We start from the raw sequence: 17436 nt of genomic DNA, 5'->3' as shown, positions 1-17436 counted from the left end.
GTTCCCCACTGGGGCCCGTGTCCAGAGCCTGCTGTTCAACCCCCCCGTCAGCCTTAAACAGGTACCAGTGACGATGCAGACTGTGCAGAATATGCTGAACACATTAGGCGTGAATGTCATGAGATACTTCTTCTCTCGCACAGTTTGAAAAGGAAAAAGCTGACACCACAAACGTTATCAGAGATTTCTGTTAAACGAGAATTTATTAATATAAATATTGTTTTCATGTGAAAAAATAATTTAATTTATTAAAAGTACTTTTTATTTATATAGTTTATAATATATATATATATATATATATATATATATATATATATATATATATATATATATATATATATATTTTTTTTTTTTTTTTTCAGCATTTCAGCATAATCTTTGTTGTAAGTCAACTCAGTACCCAAAGTATTGTGTAAGTAAAGCTTTTCAGTACCTTTAATAGCATAGAAATGTGCATACATTAGTACAATAACTGAATAAATGAAGACAGACTTTTTCCCAGAGGGGAAACTTGGCAAAACATTGTGTTTAATTACTTCCTCAGCTGGTGTAGAGTAGGTTTTTATAAAACACATACCATATATCAGAGTATGTAGATTTATTCATAGTCTGCCGACCCCCTCTTCTTCTTCTCTGTGTTGGTGTTGTTGTTCGTGTGCGTGTGTGTGCGTGTGTGTGTGCGTGCCTTAGAAGTCAATTAATACATTAGCCATACTTAAAAAACATCTGAATTTCATTTAGAACTGAGATTCTAAGTTGTAAGCAGAAATCTTATGCACAGCCAGAAACATGTTTCCCCACTTTCACAATGCTGAGGTGTCAAATCCACAACCCCCAACAAATGGTTTGTTACACGCGGGTGTGAAGGGCAAGCTTTACTTACACAGCCTCACACATGTCTTGTTTCTTTATGTTGTTATGGGTTCTTAAGAATGACACCATTACTTGAAGAGAAGGTATTTTATCGAACTGTGGTTCACATGTAAACAAAGCCTCGCCATCACCGTCTACTCAGAGGTAACTCCCTCTGCTCTCTAGCTCCCCCTGCAGTCTAGGAGTATTAACAACATAAAACATGATACTAGGCAAATAAGGATTTGCTGTTATCATTACATCTTCCATTTTTTTCAACAATAAAATAACATACCTACTTTCACAAACATAAACAGTCTCTATTTGTTTTTTACTTGTTAAACCAGGCTTTATCAAAGTAACGTTAACAACACAACTAGTTTTCAACAATTATGGTCCATTCAACACTAGTAACCAAACATAGTGAAACTTGCATAGATACTATGACATCATCTTCCAAACAACATGTCAACACATTACATCTGTTCAATCAGTCTCATAGGTGGCTTTACTTGTCTTACAGATCTTCTCAGTGTTTGTTCTTGTGTATGCATAGGTGTTTCAGGTGATAGTGTCTCATGTGTGTGTTGGAGTTGTTCAGCAGCCTCCAACCTCTGCTCCACTACTACTGGTCCCTTAAGAAGATCTCGGCGATTTCTTCTCAGCATAGCTCCATCTTCTCTCTGAATGATGTATGATCGTGGTTGATCTTTCCTTAGAACAGTTGCTTTCTGTGCCCATGTGTTGGTTTTGTCTTTGAATCTCACTTGATCCCCAGCATGCAGTTCAGGTAGGTTTTTTGTTCCTCTGTCATAATAGAACTTCTGCTTTGCTTTTTGTTGCTCCTTAAACTTCTTCACGCTGTTTCCCTCTTTTGTTTTAAGCAGATTATCCTGAATGGGCAGGTTTGATCTCAGGCGTCGTCCCATAAGAAGCTGTGCTGGTGACATACCACACTCAAGTGGTGTTGTGCGGTATACTAGCAGGCTTTGGTAGAAGTCAGCACCACTGTCTCTCGCCTTACTCATCAGCCTCTTCACTGTTTGGACGGACTTTTCCACTAGTCCATTAGATTGTGGGTAGTGCGGGTGAAGGAAATTGCCATCCCGGGTTTCCTCCGTGGCGTGAGCGATAAGCAGAGTTTTGTCCTTTCCTTCTAAGATTCCTAATTATTTAAAGTAACACTCAGGTATGCCATTCAGCGTGTTAGTACGAGCTCGGGAGCAGCTTGGGAGAACAAGAAAACAGAGACTGCTTTAGGTTGCCTTCCCAATCGACTCAAAGGTTTATTTGATACACAGCAGTTTATATAGAGGAAAAAAAGGTTCGTGTGTCAGCTTTCCCAGTTCAAACCGGTACAGACCAAATAAGGAAACGTCTTCCTGCCTTGTGAGCAAAGAAGTATCCTGTGTGTAGTTTATCAGTTCAGCTATAATTTATGATCATCCCAGCAAAATACACAGAATACAGAGTTCTTTCATTAGTGAATTCTGAAACAAACCACCTGGCCTTTAACGAGCCTTTTTCTAAGAGATAAGGAAGGGAGGATGGGAGTAAGGAAGTGGTCTCGTCTCTGTGGTGTTTTCGACCTTGGGGTACCAGCCTGTGAGTCTTACACATTAATTCTTGGGTCACAGAGAAAGAGAAAAACAACTAGTATATAGGCCTTATTGAGTAACAGTTTTCCTGTATAAAACAATCTTCTGTAAATGCTAACCGTGGTATCAAAATATCATAACAGTTCTCCCCTTTTATCATGAAATGATAACATAGTATAAAGACAGAATGTAATAACATAATATAAAGACAAATCATAAATGTGAAACAAATCATAAATGTAACTAGTCCTTTGAGGAAGCTTAATATCAAAAATTCCGAGAGCGTATACATGGTATCACACAACAGACAATAATCATCAAAAACATGCTGCAACGGTTACAAAGGCTACAATTAGTTCCTTCCATCTCCCAAACGTGTCCTGCAGCCACTTATGTAGCCACTGACCGTGACCTGCATTGGCAATTAGTTCTATCTGCAATGCTTCAAGTTTATTCATAGCTTGTGTGAATGAACCGTTAGGAGCGGTATTATTGGGAATGAAAGTACAGCATACATCAGCGGTTACTAGACCACAGGTACCGGTCCAATTAACAGGTAAAGCTAATCTAAGAGTATTATTGCACATCCAATAAGCATGTGGGATTGCTCTAGTTAGGCGCGTGACCATGTGTGATTTAACTAACTCCCCCCAGTCAGTGTCATTTAATACACCGTCTGGGGGAACAATGATCGAGTCTCTGCTCGAACTTGAACTGTGTGTGTGTTCCTCCAGATATGATAAAACTTCAGCCATAGAGACAGCTAGCCATGTCTCATTACAGCGTGCACCTGGGGAGTCAGAGAAGAATGTATAGTTATCCTTTGTATAATCTATGTGTGTGTCTGGGCCAGTTAACTTTAGTCTGCGCAGACATATCATACTAGTATTAAAATGGAGAGGGATCTGTCCTAAGGGCAGTGAGGGCTTTAACCTATTCTTAGGGCGTTTCATTTGGGCGCAGGTCCCTGCGGTGTCATTAGATAACTTCAATAATTCGCCTAATGGAGTCTCAGGGTTAGTTGGTGTGTGTGTGTGTCTAAGTAAGCAGTCGAGAGGGCTCAGAGTCAACTGTAAAGCGTCTTTAAGGAGAGCATTATCTCCGCCGATTTTCTCTAGTCCCTCAGTGAGGGGGAAACCGGATATGGGGTATCCTACTATTACCTGTTCTGGATTAGCCTTTGAACAGACATAACAGTTACTGTTTCCTAAATCACGAGCGGCTGTTCTGGCATTTTCATACCAGGCGTTAGCTCCTGTTCTAGAGGGCGCATAAGATGGTTTATTAGTGGCGTCTATGTTGCTATTTACTGATTTTAGGGAGCGTGAGGAGTGCATTAAGTAGGTGTCTTGCAAAATGGAGCATGAGGTATAGTCAGCAAAATATGACCTGCAGAAATGTGAACATGGTTGCAGTTTACAATACAAAATAGCAAAGAGAAATCCTAAGGTTAATGCGATAGATATGATAAATAACCTAAATATATAAGACAATATATAAGAAAAACAGTTCTTCAGTTGTCTCCTGGCCTGGTCCCAGGTTCGAGAGACACAGAATAAGCGTCGTATGATGACAATGGGCATTTTCATTTTCTCCATTATCAGGATGGAATGAGTCTAGCTTTATCAGGTTAGACATCATGTGGTACTTTTGGCTTTCTGTTCCTGCTGGATGTTTGAGTACCTTGTTGTTGTTCTTTCAGACGTTGTATGTTAATCAGTGATTGCGTGTGTGTATGTAACTTTTGGATCCGGGCGCTGGCTCGCCTGAGATGTCATCTACCCGTGTGTGTTTATTTGCTCTAGTTCCGGGCGCTGGCTCGCCGGAGATGTCGTCTGCTTGATCCGACGCCTGAGATGGTCCGATTGGGCTGGTCTTAACCCTGCTGGCATGAATCCACTGAGGTTGTCCGTCTGTGAGGATGCTGGTTCTTCGTCACTGCCAGTACAGTCTGGGGCTGGAACACGCGCGGCCTCCCAGAGTGTCCTTGGTTTTAGTGGCTTCTCCAACATGCGTCTCCTTGTCTCCACTGGTGGAACTGTGGAGGGGAAAGGCTGAGAGAGACAAACTTTCTGATAGTTATTATTCAGTTTTTCTACCAGGTTGTGAACATCAGTGGACAATGCAATATACATCACCTTCTACTAGCGGTGCCCCTCTGGAAGCTGACCATGGTGTTGGAAATAGTCTTATTTCAAATGGAAATAATTTGGTTACTGTAGATTGAGTCATTCTAATCTCACACAGGACTTGAGTAAGTAATTTGACCCAGGTCATTAAAGTTTTAGCACACTTTTGAATTACTTCTGATGTGAATGAAGATCCTCTATCACTGTTAATCTGGTGAGGTATTCCGAATCTGGGTATTATTTCATTGCTCAACTTTTGACAGACTACTTCTGCAGTTTCTTTTGATGTTGGATAAGCTTCTACTCATTTACTAAATTGATCCACTATTACCAGTAAGTACTTGATGCTTCCTTGCGCTGGCATATGTGTAAAATCAATTTGTAATGTATGAAATGGAAAATCTGGTTGTGGTAAATGCTGATGTTTCGCTTTTGAGCTACCTACATTAGTTCGTGCACATGTTAGACAGGTTGCTAATATGCTTTTTACTGCATGCAATGTTTTCTCAATTACAAATCTTAATTTTATTGCCCCTATTACCCCTCTTTGTCCGACATAACTCACACAGTGAAAATGTCGGGCAAGGACTGGCACCAGGGAATATGGGAGGGCAATCAAACCCTTAAGATTTTGTATAAGCCATCTCTGTCTTCTAAGGTACAGTCATTATTCTCACAATAGGTGTAATCACATGCAGAGGCTTGCTCTTGTATGAATTTTAAATCAACATTTGTGTCTAAATAGTCTGGGAGTGTAACAAGTGGCAGCTGTAGGGGCACAGATAATACTTCCTGCGGAGGTGGGAGCTGTGATGCAGCTGCAGCCTTGGCTGTCACGTCTGCTAAGGCATTACCTGTTGCTTCGTCTGTGTCAGCTGTACTGTGTCCTTTCGTTTTTACAACTGCAACGGCCGATGGTAGCTGTATAGCCTGAAAAAGTCTTTGAACAAAATCAGAATTTAGCAATTTATTTTCCATCAGCAGATCTAAATCCTCTCTGTCTCCACAATGTGCCAAAGTCATGCACAACGCCAAATGCATAGCGGCTGTCTGCGTAAATTGTCATACGCTTATCCAAATGTAGCTCACAGGCGCGTATTAAAGCCATGAGCTCTGCTTTTTGTGCTGAGTGAAATGGTAATGAGTGAGCCTCTAGTATGATGTCAGGCACTGTTACCACTGAATAGCCACAAAGAAATGAGTTGTCACTCGGCCTTGAACAGGACCCGTCCACATAAACCGTGGCTGAGTCTGGGATAGGTGTTTGCTCTAAATCTGGACGTGGTGCTGTGGATTCCTGTATACGTGTCATGCAGTCATGAACGTCAAGCCTGTCTGAGCCATCCTGTCGGTCAGAAGAACACAGCATAGGATCAATAAATGTGCTGGCGAATCAGGTGTGCTGCTCGCTTTTATAGTGAGATTTGCATATGTTGTGTAGTTATGTTTGCTAGAATGGTCGTGACCTGGTGATTGGTGTGTAGAATAGTGTCATGTGAGAGTGTGAGCTTCTCGCAGTCCCTTATCATGATAGAGCAAGCTGCTACTGCCCTCAGGCAGGCCGGCATTCCTGAACAATTCAGGCAGCACCTTTGAGTGGCGGAGGTCAGCACTCCCTGTAATGCATTGAAAGAGGCAGTCATTTCTGTGGACCACAGTATTCGAGGAGGCTTGTCTTTTTTACAACAGTCACGCAGAATGTGGTCATGAAAAGAACAGTCTGGTATCCACTGTCTGCAATAGTTCACCATGCCCAGGAAGGACAACATTTCCTTCTGTGTAGTGGGACGAGGGACAGAGGTCACAGCTTTGACCCTGTCTGCAGTCATGGAACGTTTTCCGTGAGACAGTGTGAATCCCAAATATTGAACAGAAGTCTGACAGTACTGCATTTTCTTTGCTGATGCTTTGTGGCCAGTCTTTTGGAGGTGCTGGAGAAGCATGTGTGTAGCAGTTTGACACAGTTTTTCACTTTCAGCACAGAGGAGGAGGTCATCCACATGTGGATCAGGGTGCAGCCCTGGAGGAGTGAAGCACCATTGAGAAAGCAGCAGAGCTGTCTATCATGCCTTGGGGCAAACGAGTCCAAGTGTACTGCTTATTTCTATGTGTGAATGCAAATAACGGCTGTGTGTCTTACTGAGAAAAAGGAGCGGAGCATAAATCCACCACGGTAAAGTGTGTATGCAAAGCATGTCAATATGCTGTGAACATCTGAAACGAGAGGTGGCAGAGGAATGTTGACTGCATTAATTTGCCTTAAGTCTTGTATGAAACGCCATACGCCAGGTTTGTTAGGCTTTGGCACAGGATTGACAGGAGTAATATATCGAGATACTGTAGGCTTTATTACTCCTGTAGTCTCTAAATCTCCTATCATGACATCTAGGGCTGCGGCTTTTTCGGCAGAAATGGGATGTTGCTTGACATATACTGGCTTGTTGTGTTTTAATAGGTGTACGTGATAAAGTGTACAGTCAATAAATCCTATATCATTCTCACTTTTAGACCACAATGTCATATTCTGGTATTCAGCTGGCAATGTAACTGCAGAAATAGTACAGTGGATAGGTTAGGTTAGATCTATGTGACGACATGGTGTAGTTATGTCATAACCTATGTCTGAGTTATGTAACAAAATCACTGTTTGACCTTCACTTGTGTGAGCAGTTATCATGTTGTTGAAAAGTGTGAGAGAAACAAAAGTGTGGCTCCCAGTCATGGGATTACCTGTTAGTGGCGTCTGTACACGTTTTTTTGGCACAGTGTGTGACATAGAGTACCGGACAAAAAGGATGTTGAGTTCATTGTCTGCTGAGGGTCCAGCTGACACAGAGTCTGTTCCTTCTCCATCATGTCGGTACATAGGGCAGAGAAAACATAAGCTGTTATCAGTGTCAGCAAACATTTCACCCTTTATGTTAAATGAAATACACAAATTCATTTTTGCTTTGGGTGTCTGCGGCTGCTGGAAAACTGAGCTAAATTTGCACCTCTAGCTTGTCCAACAGTGCATAAAGCGTTTTATGAATACTAGGATAGATTCATCAGGCTTCTGTTTACACATAGTTACTGCATTTAAGTCAATTTTGTCTCTGGACATTGTTAGCAGGAATTTCTTTAGATTCTTAAAGAAATCGGTGATTTTGTCATTATTTACCCACAAAAACTCTGCAGTTGTGGATGCTTTATCATGCTTTGGGTCTAATTCACCTATCTCTCTTATGAGTTGTGACTCGGTTACTCCAGGAATGCATTGCATGCAAGACTAGCTTTTCCCGCAGTAGATTTATTTTCTTTGCTAGAGCCTGCACTAGTTTTATTTGATGTTAAAGTATCTACGCCTGGTTCCGGTCCTTTTGTCCATAGCGGTAACATTTGATGCATCACGTCGCGGCATTCTATCATATTTTCTACAGGACTTTTTAAGCAGACTACTTTTCTTATCACAAATGATATTCAACATTTCTACTGACCTGGTTTCTGGCGATAATCGTTCGGGATAAGGCTCCGGAAATAAATTAGAATGCATTGAACTTCTTAAGTTGTAAACAAAGTCAGTCACATAAGCACTCCCGCATGTTCTGGATACGTGATCATGGACGTCTTCACCGATTCGCGGACGTAGGTTACACGTAACCGGAAATGGGAGGCGCACTGAGCCGTTATTTGAGACTTTATTTTGTATTTTATTAATTTTTGGTTTTACAGGTACTTTAGATTTTTTATCGGACCTGTCTGTGGTCTTTGAATAATTCTGACTCATGTTCAGTGATTTCCAGAGGGGTTTACACGCTTGAAGGATTTATGTTAGTATTTTCGCTGCGGCACAGCTGAGGTTACTTTAAATTTATTGCTAGCAATTTTTTGTTTGTGTGAGCAACTCTCACTTAGCGAGCAACTTCTCGCTTAACGAGCAACTTCTCGTAAAACAACAGGCAACTTCCTGTGTCTTTCTGCTTTTAATTTACTGCTTTTAACCCTTGTATGGTAATCGGGTCTGTGAGACCCGTTCAACTTCTCCCTGTGTCACTCTTTGGTGAGCAACTTCTCACTTAACGAGAAGTATTTAAGACAACAGGCAACTTCCTGTGTCACTCTTTGGTGAGCAACTTCTCACTTAACGAGAAGTATTTAAGACAACAGGCAACTTCCTGTGTCACTCTTTCTGAGTGAGCAACTTAAACAAAATTAAAATATTCAAGACAACAGGCAACTTCCTGTGTCCACCAACACCACACAAGGGTTAATTTACTTTATTCGGGGACTGAGGAAGTCAGTCAGTGTATCTCTCTGGATCACTAAGTGAAACTTCGTCAGCATATCCCGTTTTTTTATGGATCGATCACTGAGAGAGGTATAATAGGTCTTTATATAAATATGAAAGACGCATATTTACCTTCTGTCAGTCATCCCACTTCTGACACCAAAATTGAAGGAAATTGCCATCCCGGGTTTCCTCCGTGGCGTGAGCGATAAGCAGAGTTTTGTCCTTTCCTTCTAAGATTCCTAATTATTTAAAGTAACACTCAGGTATGCCATTCAGCGTGTTAGTACGAGCTCGGGAGCAGCTTGGGAGAACAAGAAAACAGAGACTGCTTTAGGTTGCCTTCCCAATCGACTCAAAGGTTTATTTGATACACAGCAGTTTATATAGAGGAAAAAAAGGTTCGTGTGTCAGCTTTCCCAGTTCAAACCGGTACAGACCAAATAAGGAAACGTCTTCCTGCCTTGTGAGCAAAGAAGTATCCTGTGTGTAGTTTATCAGTTCAGCTATAATTTATGATCATCCCAGCAAAATACACAGAATACAGAGTTCTTTCATTAGTGAATTCTGAAACAAACCACCTGGCCTTTAACGAGCCTTTTTCTAAGAGATAAGGAAGGGAGGATGGGAGTAAGGAAGTGGTCTCGTCTCTGTGGTGTTTTCGACCTTGGGGTACCAGCCTGTGAGTCTTACACATTAATTCTTGGGTCACAGAGAAAGAGAAAAACAACTAGTATATAGGCCTTATTGAGTAACAGTTTTCCTGTATAAAACAATCTTCTGTAAATGCTAACCGTGGTATCAAAATATCATAACAGCGGGCTTGATGTTGTGTGAACAAAGTCCCATTCCTTGGCAAACTGTCCAAACCTAATATTGGAGAATTGTGGTCCATTGTCTGTGAACACTTCACTTGGCACACCGTGTCGTGCAAATACAGCTTTCATAGAGGTGATTACAGCCTCTGCTGTTGTTGTTTGCAGTCTACATACTTCCGGATACAAAGAGTAGTAGTCTGTGACTGCAATATAGTCCTTTCCTCCAGACACAAAGAGGTCAGCCCCCACTTTCTGATATGGTCGGTCTGGCACTGGGTGCGGCTTTAGTGGCTCGGCAGGATTGCTTGCTTGATATGTCAGACATGTTGAACAGTTTGACACTTCATTTGTCACATCCTGATTAATCCGTGGCCAGTACATCACCTCACGTGCTCTCCTTTTACATTTTTCCATGCCTAGATGCCCTGCGTGTATCTTTTTGAGCATCTCTCCTCGCAGGCTCTTTGGGATGACAATTTTACTTCCCTTGAACACCACATCATCCACTACAGACAGTTCTGCTCTGCAGTTCCAGTACTCATGAATAACAGGTGAGCAGTTTTGCTTACAGCTGGGCCATCCATCTATGATGGTTTTGCGCAGTGCTTGTAACGTTCCATCTTTGCTTGTCTCCGTTCTGATGAGCTCCATCTTCCCTTCTGCGACAGGAAGTGCACTTGTGACCATGCTCACATATGCTCTTACATCATCATCCATCTTGGTGTTCGCCGGCTCATTCGGATCAACAGCTCGGGATAATGTGTCAGCTGTGTACATCAGCTTGCCAGGTGTGTACATCACGTTAAGCGTGTAACGTTGCAGCCGGATCATCATTTTTTGGATTCTCAGTGGACAGTCATTTAGTGGTTTTTGGAACAACGCTATCAGTGGCTTGTGGTCAGTTTCAACACTGATGGCCTGCCCAGACACAAACTGGTGAAATCTCTCACAGGCGTACGTTATGCTGAGCAGTTCTTTTTCAATCTGTGCATATCTTGTCTCTGCGTCTGTCATGGATCGTGATGCATATGCAACAGGCTGCCACTCATCATACTTCTGCAGAAGAACAGCTCCAAGCCCACTCTGTGATGCATCTGATGAGATCTTAATAGGTCTCATTGGATCATAAAACTTCAGAACTGGTTCCTTTGTAAGCAGATCTTTCAAGTCACGCCCTGCTTTCTCATGTTCATGATTCCACTCCCATTCGATTCTCTTTTCAGTTAGCTGTCTCAGTGGCGCCATTTTTTCTGAGAGATTGGGTATGAATTTTCCCATGTAGTTTATCATGCCATTAAATCTCTGCACATCTTTCTTGCATTGCGGCCTCGGCATGTTTTCAATTGCAGACACCTTTTGAGGATCTGGTCTGATGCCTTCACTGCTCAGGATATCTCCAACGAATGTCAGTTCCTTCGCCCCAAGCTGACATTTCTCTTTGTTCAGCTTCAGATTGGCTTTTCTGGTTGCTTCAAGAACATTTCTCAGTCTCATGTCATGTTCAGCTTTTGTGCTACCCCACACAATGATGTCATCCATTGACGTGTCGACTCCTTCCAGGTGTTCATAGATCATGTGTATTGTCTTGTGATACACCTCAGGTGCTGAAGCAATGCCAAACGGCAGTCGCCGGAATCTGTACCTGCCAAATGGGCTGTTGAACGTGCACAGTTTTGAACTTGCTTCGTCCAGCTTCAGTTGCCAAAATCCTGATGAAGCGTCTAGCTTGCTAAAGTACTTCGCTTTTGCAAACTGTGACATTATCTCTTCTCTTGTAGGTAGTTTGAAATGTTCTCTCTTTATTGCTCTATTCAGATCTCTAGGATCCATGCAAACTCTGAGCTTTCCAGTCTTTTTCTCCACAATAACAAGAGAACTCACCCACTCCGTTGGCTCATCGATCTTTTCAATCACTTCCAGGTTTTCCATCCTGTCCAACTCGGCTTTCAGTGGCTTTTGTAGAGCAAATGGTACTTTGCGGCATGGATGAATGACTGGTGTTACACTTTCATCGACTCTGATTGTGTGTTCTCCAGCAAGGCAACCAAGTCCCTGAAATAGGTCACCATATTCCTTCATCAACTCATTATAGTCCATGTCATCATCAGTTTCCACAACGAGCACTCTTTTCACTAGGTTCAGACTCTCACAGGCATGTAACCCTAGTATAGGCTGCACAGTCTTCGGCACCACAATGAATGTTAGCGTGTGCTCCTTGTCTTTGTGTGTCACTTTAACCATGCATTTTCCTTTCACAGGTATTTCTGCACCTGAGTATCCACTCACTTTCACCTTCGTTGCATGCATTTTAGGTCTAGGTCTGATTTTCTTGAACTCTGCTTCTGATATGACATTCACTTGAGCTCCAGTATCCAGCTTGACTTTCATGAGTGTGTCATTCACTTTGAGTGTCATTATCCAGTCCTTTTCACCTGTCTTATTGTCTGTCACTGCAGCTACATAGAGTTCCTCTGTGTCTTCTTCATCCACAGTATGGACTGCACTTTGTTTCAGGGTTTGAGCTTTGCAGCACCTAGCATAATGGTTATTTTTGTTACATGTATTGCATCTTTTCCCATATGCTGGACATTTTTTAGGAGGATGTTGCATTCCGCAGCGACCACAAGTCTTTTCTCTTCTGTCCCTGTTTGCTGGTGATTTCAATTGCAGTTTCATTTCAGCGGCAGCACTCTCCTTTTTGACTCTGTGTGTGTTCTTATTCACAGCATCCACTCTGCAGCTGTCACTAAGCAGTTCTTTAGCTTGTGCCCTCACCGTTTCAGCTGCTCTGCACAGTGTTAATGCTTTTTCCAGGTCAAGATTTTCCTCTCTCAGTAGCCTCTCTCTCAGACCGTTGTCTGGAATCCCACACACAAGTCTGTCTTTTATCAAAGAATCTGTCAGTCCTCCAAATTCACATGTTTTACTCCTGTTCTGCAGCTCTGTGACATACTGATCTATTGTCTCCCCTGTCTTCTGTACACATGTGAAGAATCTGTGCCTCTCAAATGTCACATTTCTCTTAGGTATGCAGTAAGCCTCAAACTTTTCCATTATTTTATTCAGCTTCATTCCGTCACCATCAGTAAACGTGAAGTTATTATAGACTTCCAGTGCCTCATCACCCACCATATGCAAAAACACTGACGCTTGCTTTTTATCACTTGCCTCGTCAAGTCCAATTGCTGATAGGTACAACGTGAAACGTTGCTTAAATCTTCTCCAATTTTCAGCCACATTTCCAGTCAACTGAAGAATCGGTGGTGGGTGTAAGCCGTCCATGCTTACGTCGCTAGGTCTCTTTTCTCTCCCTCGGCGAGTTAGCTACACTACGTTCACTGCTAAGCTGATCCGTCGGTACTGCTATATTGTAGTCCGTTACCTTTCTTCAAGTCCATCTTCTGACACCATGTCTTGTTTCTTTATGTTGTTATGGGTTCTTAAGAATGACACCATTACTTGAAGAGAAGGTATTTTATCGAACTGTGGTTCACATGTAAACAAAGCCTCGCCATCACCGTCTACTCAGAGGTAACTCCCTCTGCTCTCTAGCTCCCCCTGCAGTCTAGGAGTATTAACAACATAAAACATGATACTAGGCAAATAAGGATTTGCTGTTATCATTACAACACACAGTAGATTTTTAAAGTTTTTGGGTACAGGGGTTTAGCCACAGATGCAACATCCACTTTTGATAAAGATCCCTCCACCTGTTTATTTCTTAAGAAATTAAGCATCTTTATTAAGCTCTTATTTATAATTGTCTACACAATAATAGACACCGTGTGCTCTGTGACATTATAGTCTTCTACTGCTGCTTCCATCGGTTTGCATTTTAAACTCCCAGCCTTTCAGTTTGTTATGAACGACTTTATATCACAAAATGTTAGAAATATAAAGTGATCCATGTGACTTTTTTATTTTTTTTATTTTATTTATTTTTTTATTTTCTGTTTGATGGAAGGACTTAAGACACGAGTTATTTAAACAATTCTAAATGACAGTGTGATGGCCATAGCACTTTATGCGGGTCAAATGTGTTAAGGATAATGTTTATCAATGTAAAATTGCAAAGAACTTGTGGATAGATTATAACATTTTGTAAACAGTTACCTCAGAAGCTGTACTGGTAGATCTATGTATGTAAGGTAAAACTATCCACAGTACTTCCACTTAAGTAGCTAAACACATAAAGTCACCCTTACCAATAATCCGCTGCTCCTTGAAAAATTAGCACAAACAGACAACTGATTGAGCAATGATAAGTAGAGCTACCCGAGGCCGAGACTCAAGCAGAAGAAAATTAAAAGTTGTTGTTTTTGTGGCTCGAAAAATTAAAGAAAGTATGTTTAATAATTCAACAAGACCCGCACCTTCAACACATGTACATTCAAATTTTGGAACAGGCTCAACATTGCTGCTGTTCAATAGTTTTTATCCGTTTGAAAAAGTCATTTTACGGCTTTAATGTTTCCAGCTGATAAGGAGAATGAGTGCGTTTCAAATGTGCGTCCAAAGGCTTTAAACATCTGCTTTGTCTGTAACGACAGTATCAAACTACAGAGCATTGTTTTTACTAAAATTCAACATTTTCCGATGAAAATTTGGCTACTTTTTTTTTTTTTCACTGTAACACCCACCTCAACGCCGTTTTTAGGATATTCTTGGTGATCCCACCTTTTTCATATTTATGCTTTTGGCACTGAGGGTATCTAATACGCATGTTGTCACTGTGTTTGTACTACCAGCTGTGAGGGCTCTGCTTTTGCTTTGAGCAGTCTGTTTTTATTTTGTCTCGTGAGTGTGTGTGTTTTTCAAACGAGATCCTCGTCAGTTTGATTTTGTTACCACAAACTTTGTGTGAAGTTCACAACAGAGGTAAAGAGATTTAAACACCCCAGTTTAAGGAGGCAGGCAGGGGTTGGACCAGCTGCACAGGGCTGGTGAAGCAGAGAGTGTCGGGGGGAGATGTGCAACAGAAGCAGAGGGAACATTTTACAAGATGATAAATGGCAGATTTAGATGATTAAGGATTTGTTGACAAGATTAAAAGACACGTCCGTCAGAGTTCAACAACATTACAGTTTGATTAAATAAAAAAGTTTTTAGACTACACAAGGTTCATTTTCTCCTCTGATAGTAATCATATTAAACATGTCAAGAAAGAAAGAGTATAAAGAAAAATAGTAAATGTGTGTCTAATTAAACTCTTCCTGTGAGCCTTACATCATCCTTTAATATGTTTGGTGTTACAAACTTGAAGAAGCACGGAAAAGATCATCAGACATTAATCTAATCACTTTTCAGCCTTCATTCATATTGAAAAGTTGAAATCTTCCCTGCTAGACCCAAGTGCAGCGTTTAACACCGTCGGCCAGAACATTTTATTACAGCTATTATTAAATGGAGAGTCCTCTTCACACACTGAGGTTAATTATGAAGCTCCACAGGCTTCTGTGCAAAGACCAGTTCTGTTTACATTATACGTGCTTTAGAAGACATAGCATAGCATACATTTTCACTGCTATGCATAAGATACCCGCTTTTATTGGTTAAACTGCCGGGATGTCTTAGACACATAATGAGCTTTAATTTTCTGCTTCTAAGTTCAGATAGAACTGAGGTTATTGTAACGGGGCGTAAAAAATCTTAGAAACACTGTGGCTAACAAGATCCTTACTCTGGATGGCATCGCCTTGAGCCGCCTGTTGTAGTGATTTGGCACATTATAAGTAAAATTGAAACATACAATCCCATAGCACAACATCAACATTTATTTATATACAAAAATAAAAATGCTTTTTCAGAAAAGAATTGTAACTTCACAATTCATCACCGATTATGTGGGTACATAGGGTAAGTCCTCATCATTATCCCATAGCTGTTCCGGTAATCTCTCAGGGCCTTGGAAGGGTGGCCATGTCCAGTCTACCTCATCAATGTCGGGAGAGTCGCCGAAATACAAAAAATCTTCCTCGTTGTCAATGTCCATCGTCCACAGCTGTGGTGGTGAGGGGGGTGTGCTCCACTCTGACACTTCACTCCAATCTTCAAATGTAGGGTTCGTGGCTGGATCTTCAGAGACTAAAGATTGCTCAGTATCCCTGGTACCAAGTACCAAATATGTACCAAGTTCTGTCACTCTGATGGTTGATTGAGCAGAAGGGCTGGAAGATGCCATTTTCATGGAGAATTTCAAGCCCAACAGATGGGAATTACCGTTCTTTTCCAAAGTTACAGCTGCTAGAGACGCAGTGGCCGACTCTACGGTTTTTGAAAATAGCTGCCACACCTACCCGCACCCTTTAAGATCAACCCACTTCCAGACCACGCCCTCTTCTGTTATTTAAAAAGAAGACCGCCGTCTCATTCCTTCAAACCTTTTTTTTTTAGCTCAAAAACAGAGAGAAGTATGGCCTCTACAGCCCTGCGCCACCCTGCGGAGGAGGAGGAAAGTTCTGCGGACGAGGGCACAATATTACCTGACACGTCCGGTTACTATCGCCCCTTGGAAAAGCAACAGCAAGAGGACGAGCTTGACGGTTGGGCATCTTCTTTGTTCATCGATACCGTGAAAACCGCGGTGTATCATCTTGTCAACCTCGTAATCAACAAGTACCTCACTGACACATGCAACGATTGTATGGCCGATCAACCCCTCCAGAAACAGCATGAGTGTTTGCGAGTGTTGGAGGATGACTTTTACGCTGAAAATTATTACAGCATCAGAAAAAGACTCCTCACCCCTCGTTTCATTCCATCCATTCAACGGCTGCTGATTGCTCGCCACATCAAAATGGACGACGTCAAAGTCTGCATGGTGGCGGAAACTCTCTTGCGCGAACTGAAATCGGAAAGGAAAGTCTTTGACGCCATAGCCGAGGCATACCACAATCTGGTAGGGTTGGACATGGTGAAAATCAGACAGCTACGGTTGGTCGCAGAGTTTTACAAAGGAGGCTGCTAATTTTTTCTCTGAAAGACTGATTTTTTCATTCTTAGAACGTGTAACCAGCATTTTACCAAACAATGTATTCTACATATAGTGCATTTAAAAAAAAAAAAATGTACCCACATAATCGGTGATGAATTGTGAAGTTACAGTTCTTTTCTGAAAAAGCATTTTTATTTTTGTATATAAATAAATGTTGATGTTGTGCTATGGGATTGTATGTTTCAATTTTACTTATAATGTGCCAAATCACTACAACAGGCGGCTCAAGGCGATGCCATCCAGAGTAAGGATCTTGTTAGCCACAGTGTTTCTAAGATTTTTTACGCCCCGTTACAATAACCTCAGTTCTATCTGAACTTAGAAGCAGAAAATTAAAGCTCATTATGTGTCTAAGACATCCCGGCAGTTTAACCAATAAAAGCGGGTATCTTATGCATAGCAGTGAAAATGTATGCTATGCTATGTCTTCTAAAGCACGTATAATGTAAACAGAACTGGTCTTTGCACAGAAGCCTGTGGAGCTTCATAATTAACCTCAGTGTGTGAAGAGGACTCTCCATTTAATAATAGCTGTAATAAAATGTTCTGGCCGACGGTGTTAAACGCTGCACTTGGGTCTAGCAGGGAAGATTTCAACTTTTCAATATGAATGAAGGCTGAAAAGTGATTAGATTAATGTCTGATGATCTTTTCCGTGCTTCTTCAAGTTTGTAACACCAAACATATTAAAGGATGATGTAAGGCTCACAGGAAGAGTTTAATTAGACACACATTTACTATTTTTCTTTATACTCTTTCTTTCTTGACATGTTTAATA

General features: G+C 41.4%; 1 long non-coding RNA gene across 1 annotated transcript; it reads right to left on the bottom strand.

Annotated features, from left to right (window-relative positions):
- Positions 1 to 2113: 2113 nt before the first annotated feature.
- Positions 2114 to 9682, bottom strand: LOC146676885 (uncharacterized). The gene is made up of 2 exons (XR_014913019.1): positions 8056 to 9682; positions 2114 to 7423 (listed from the first exon to the last, which is right to left on the bottom strand). It is a non-coding gene; the product is annotated as an uncharacterized LOC146676885 (long non-coding RNA).
- Positions 9683 to 17436: the final 7754 nt, after the last annotated feature.

This window comes from Rhamphochromis longiceps, linkage group LG2, assembly GCF_057381845.1.
Source record: "Rhamphochromis longiceps isolate RC_006_pf linkage group LG2, R_longiceps_female_GT1.1, whole genome shotgun sequence".
In the NCBI taxonomy this organism is placed as follows: Eukaryota; Metazoa; Chordata; class Actinopteri; order Cichliformes; family Cichlidae; genus Rhamphochromis; species Rhamphochromis longiceps.
This window is presented reverse-complemented; position numbering and strand designations above follow the sequence as displayed.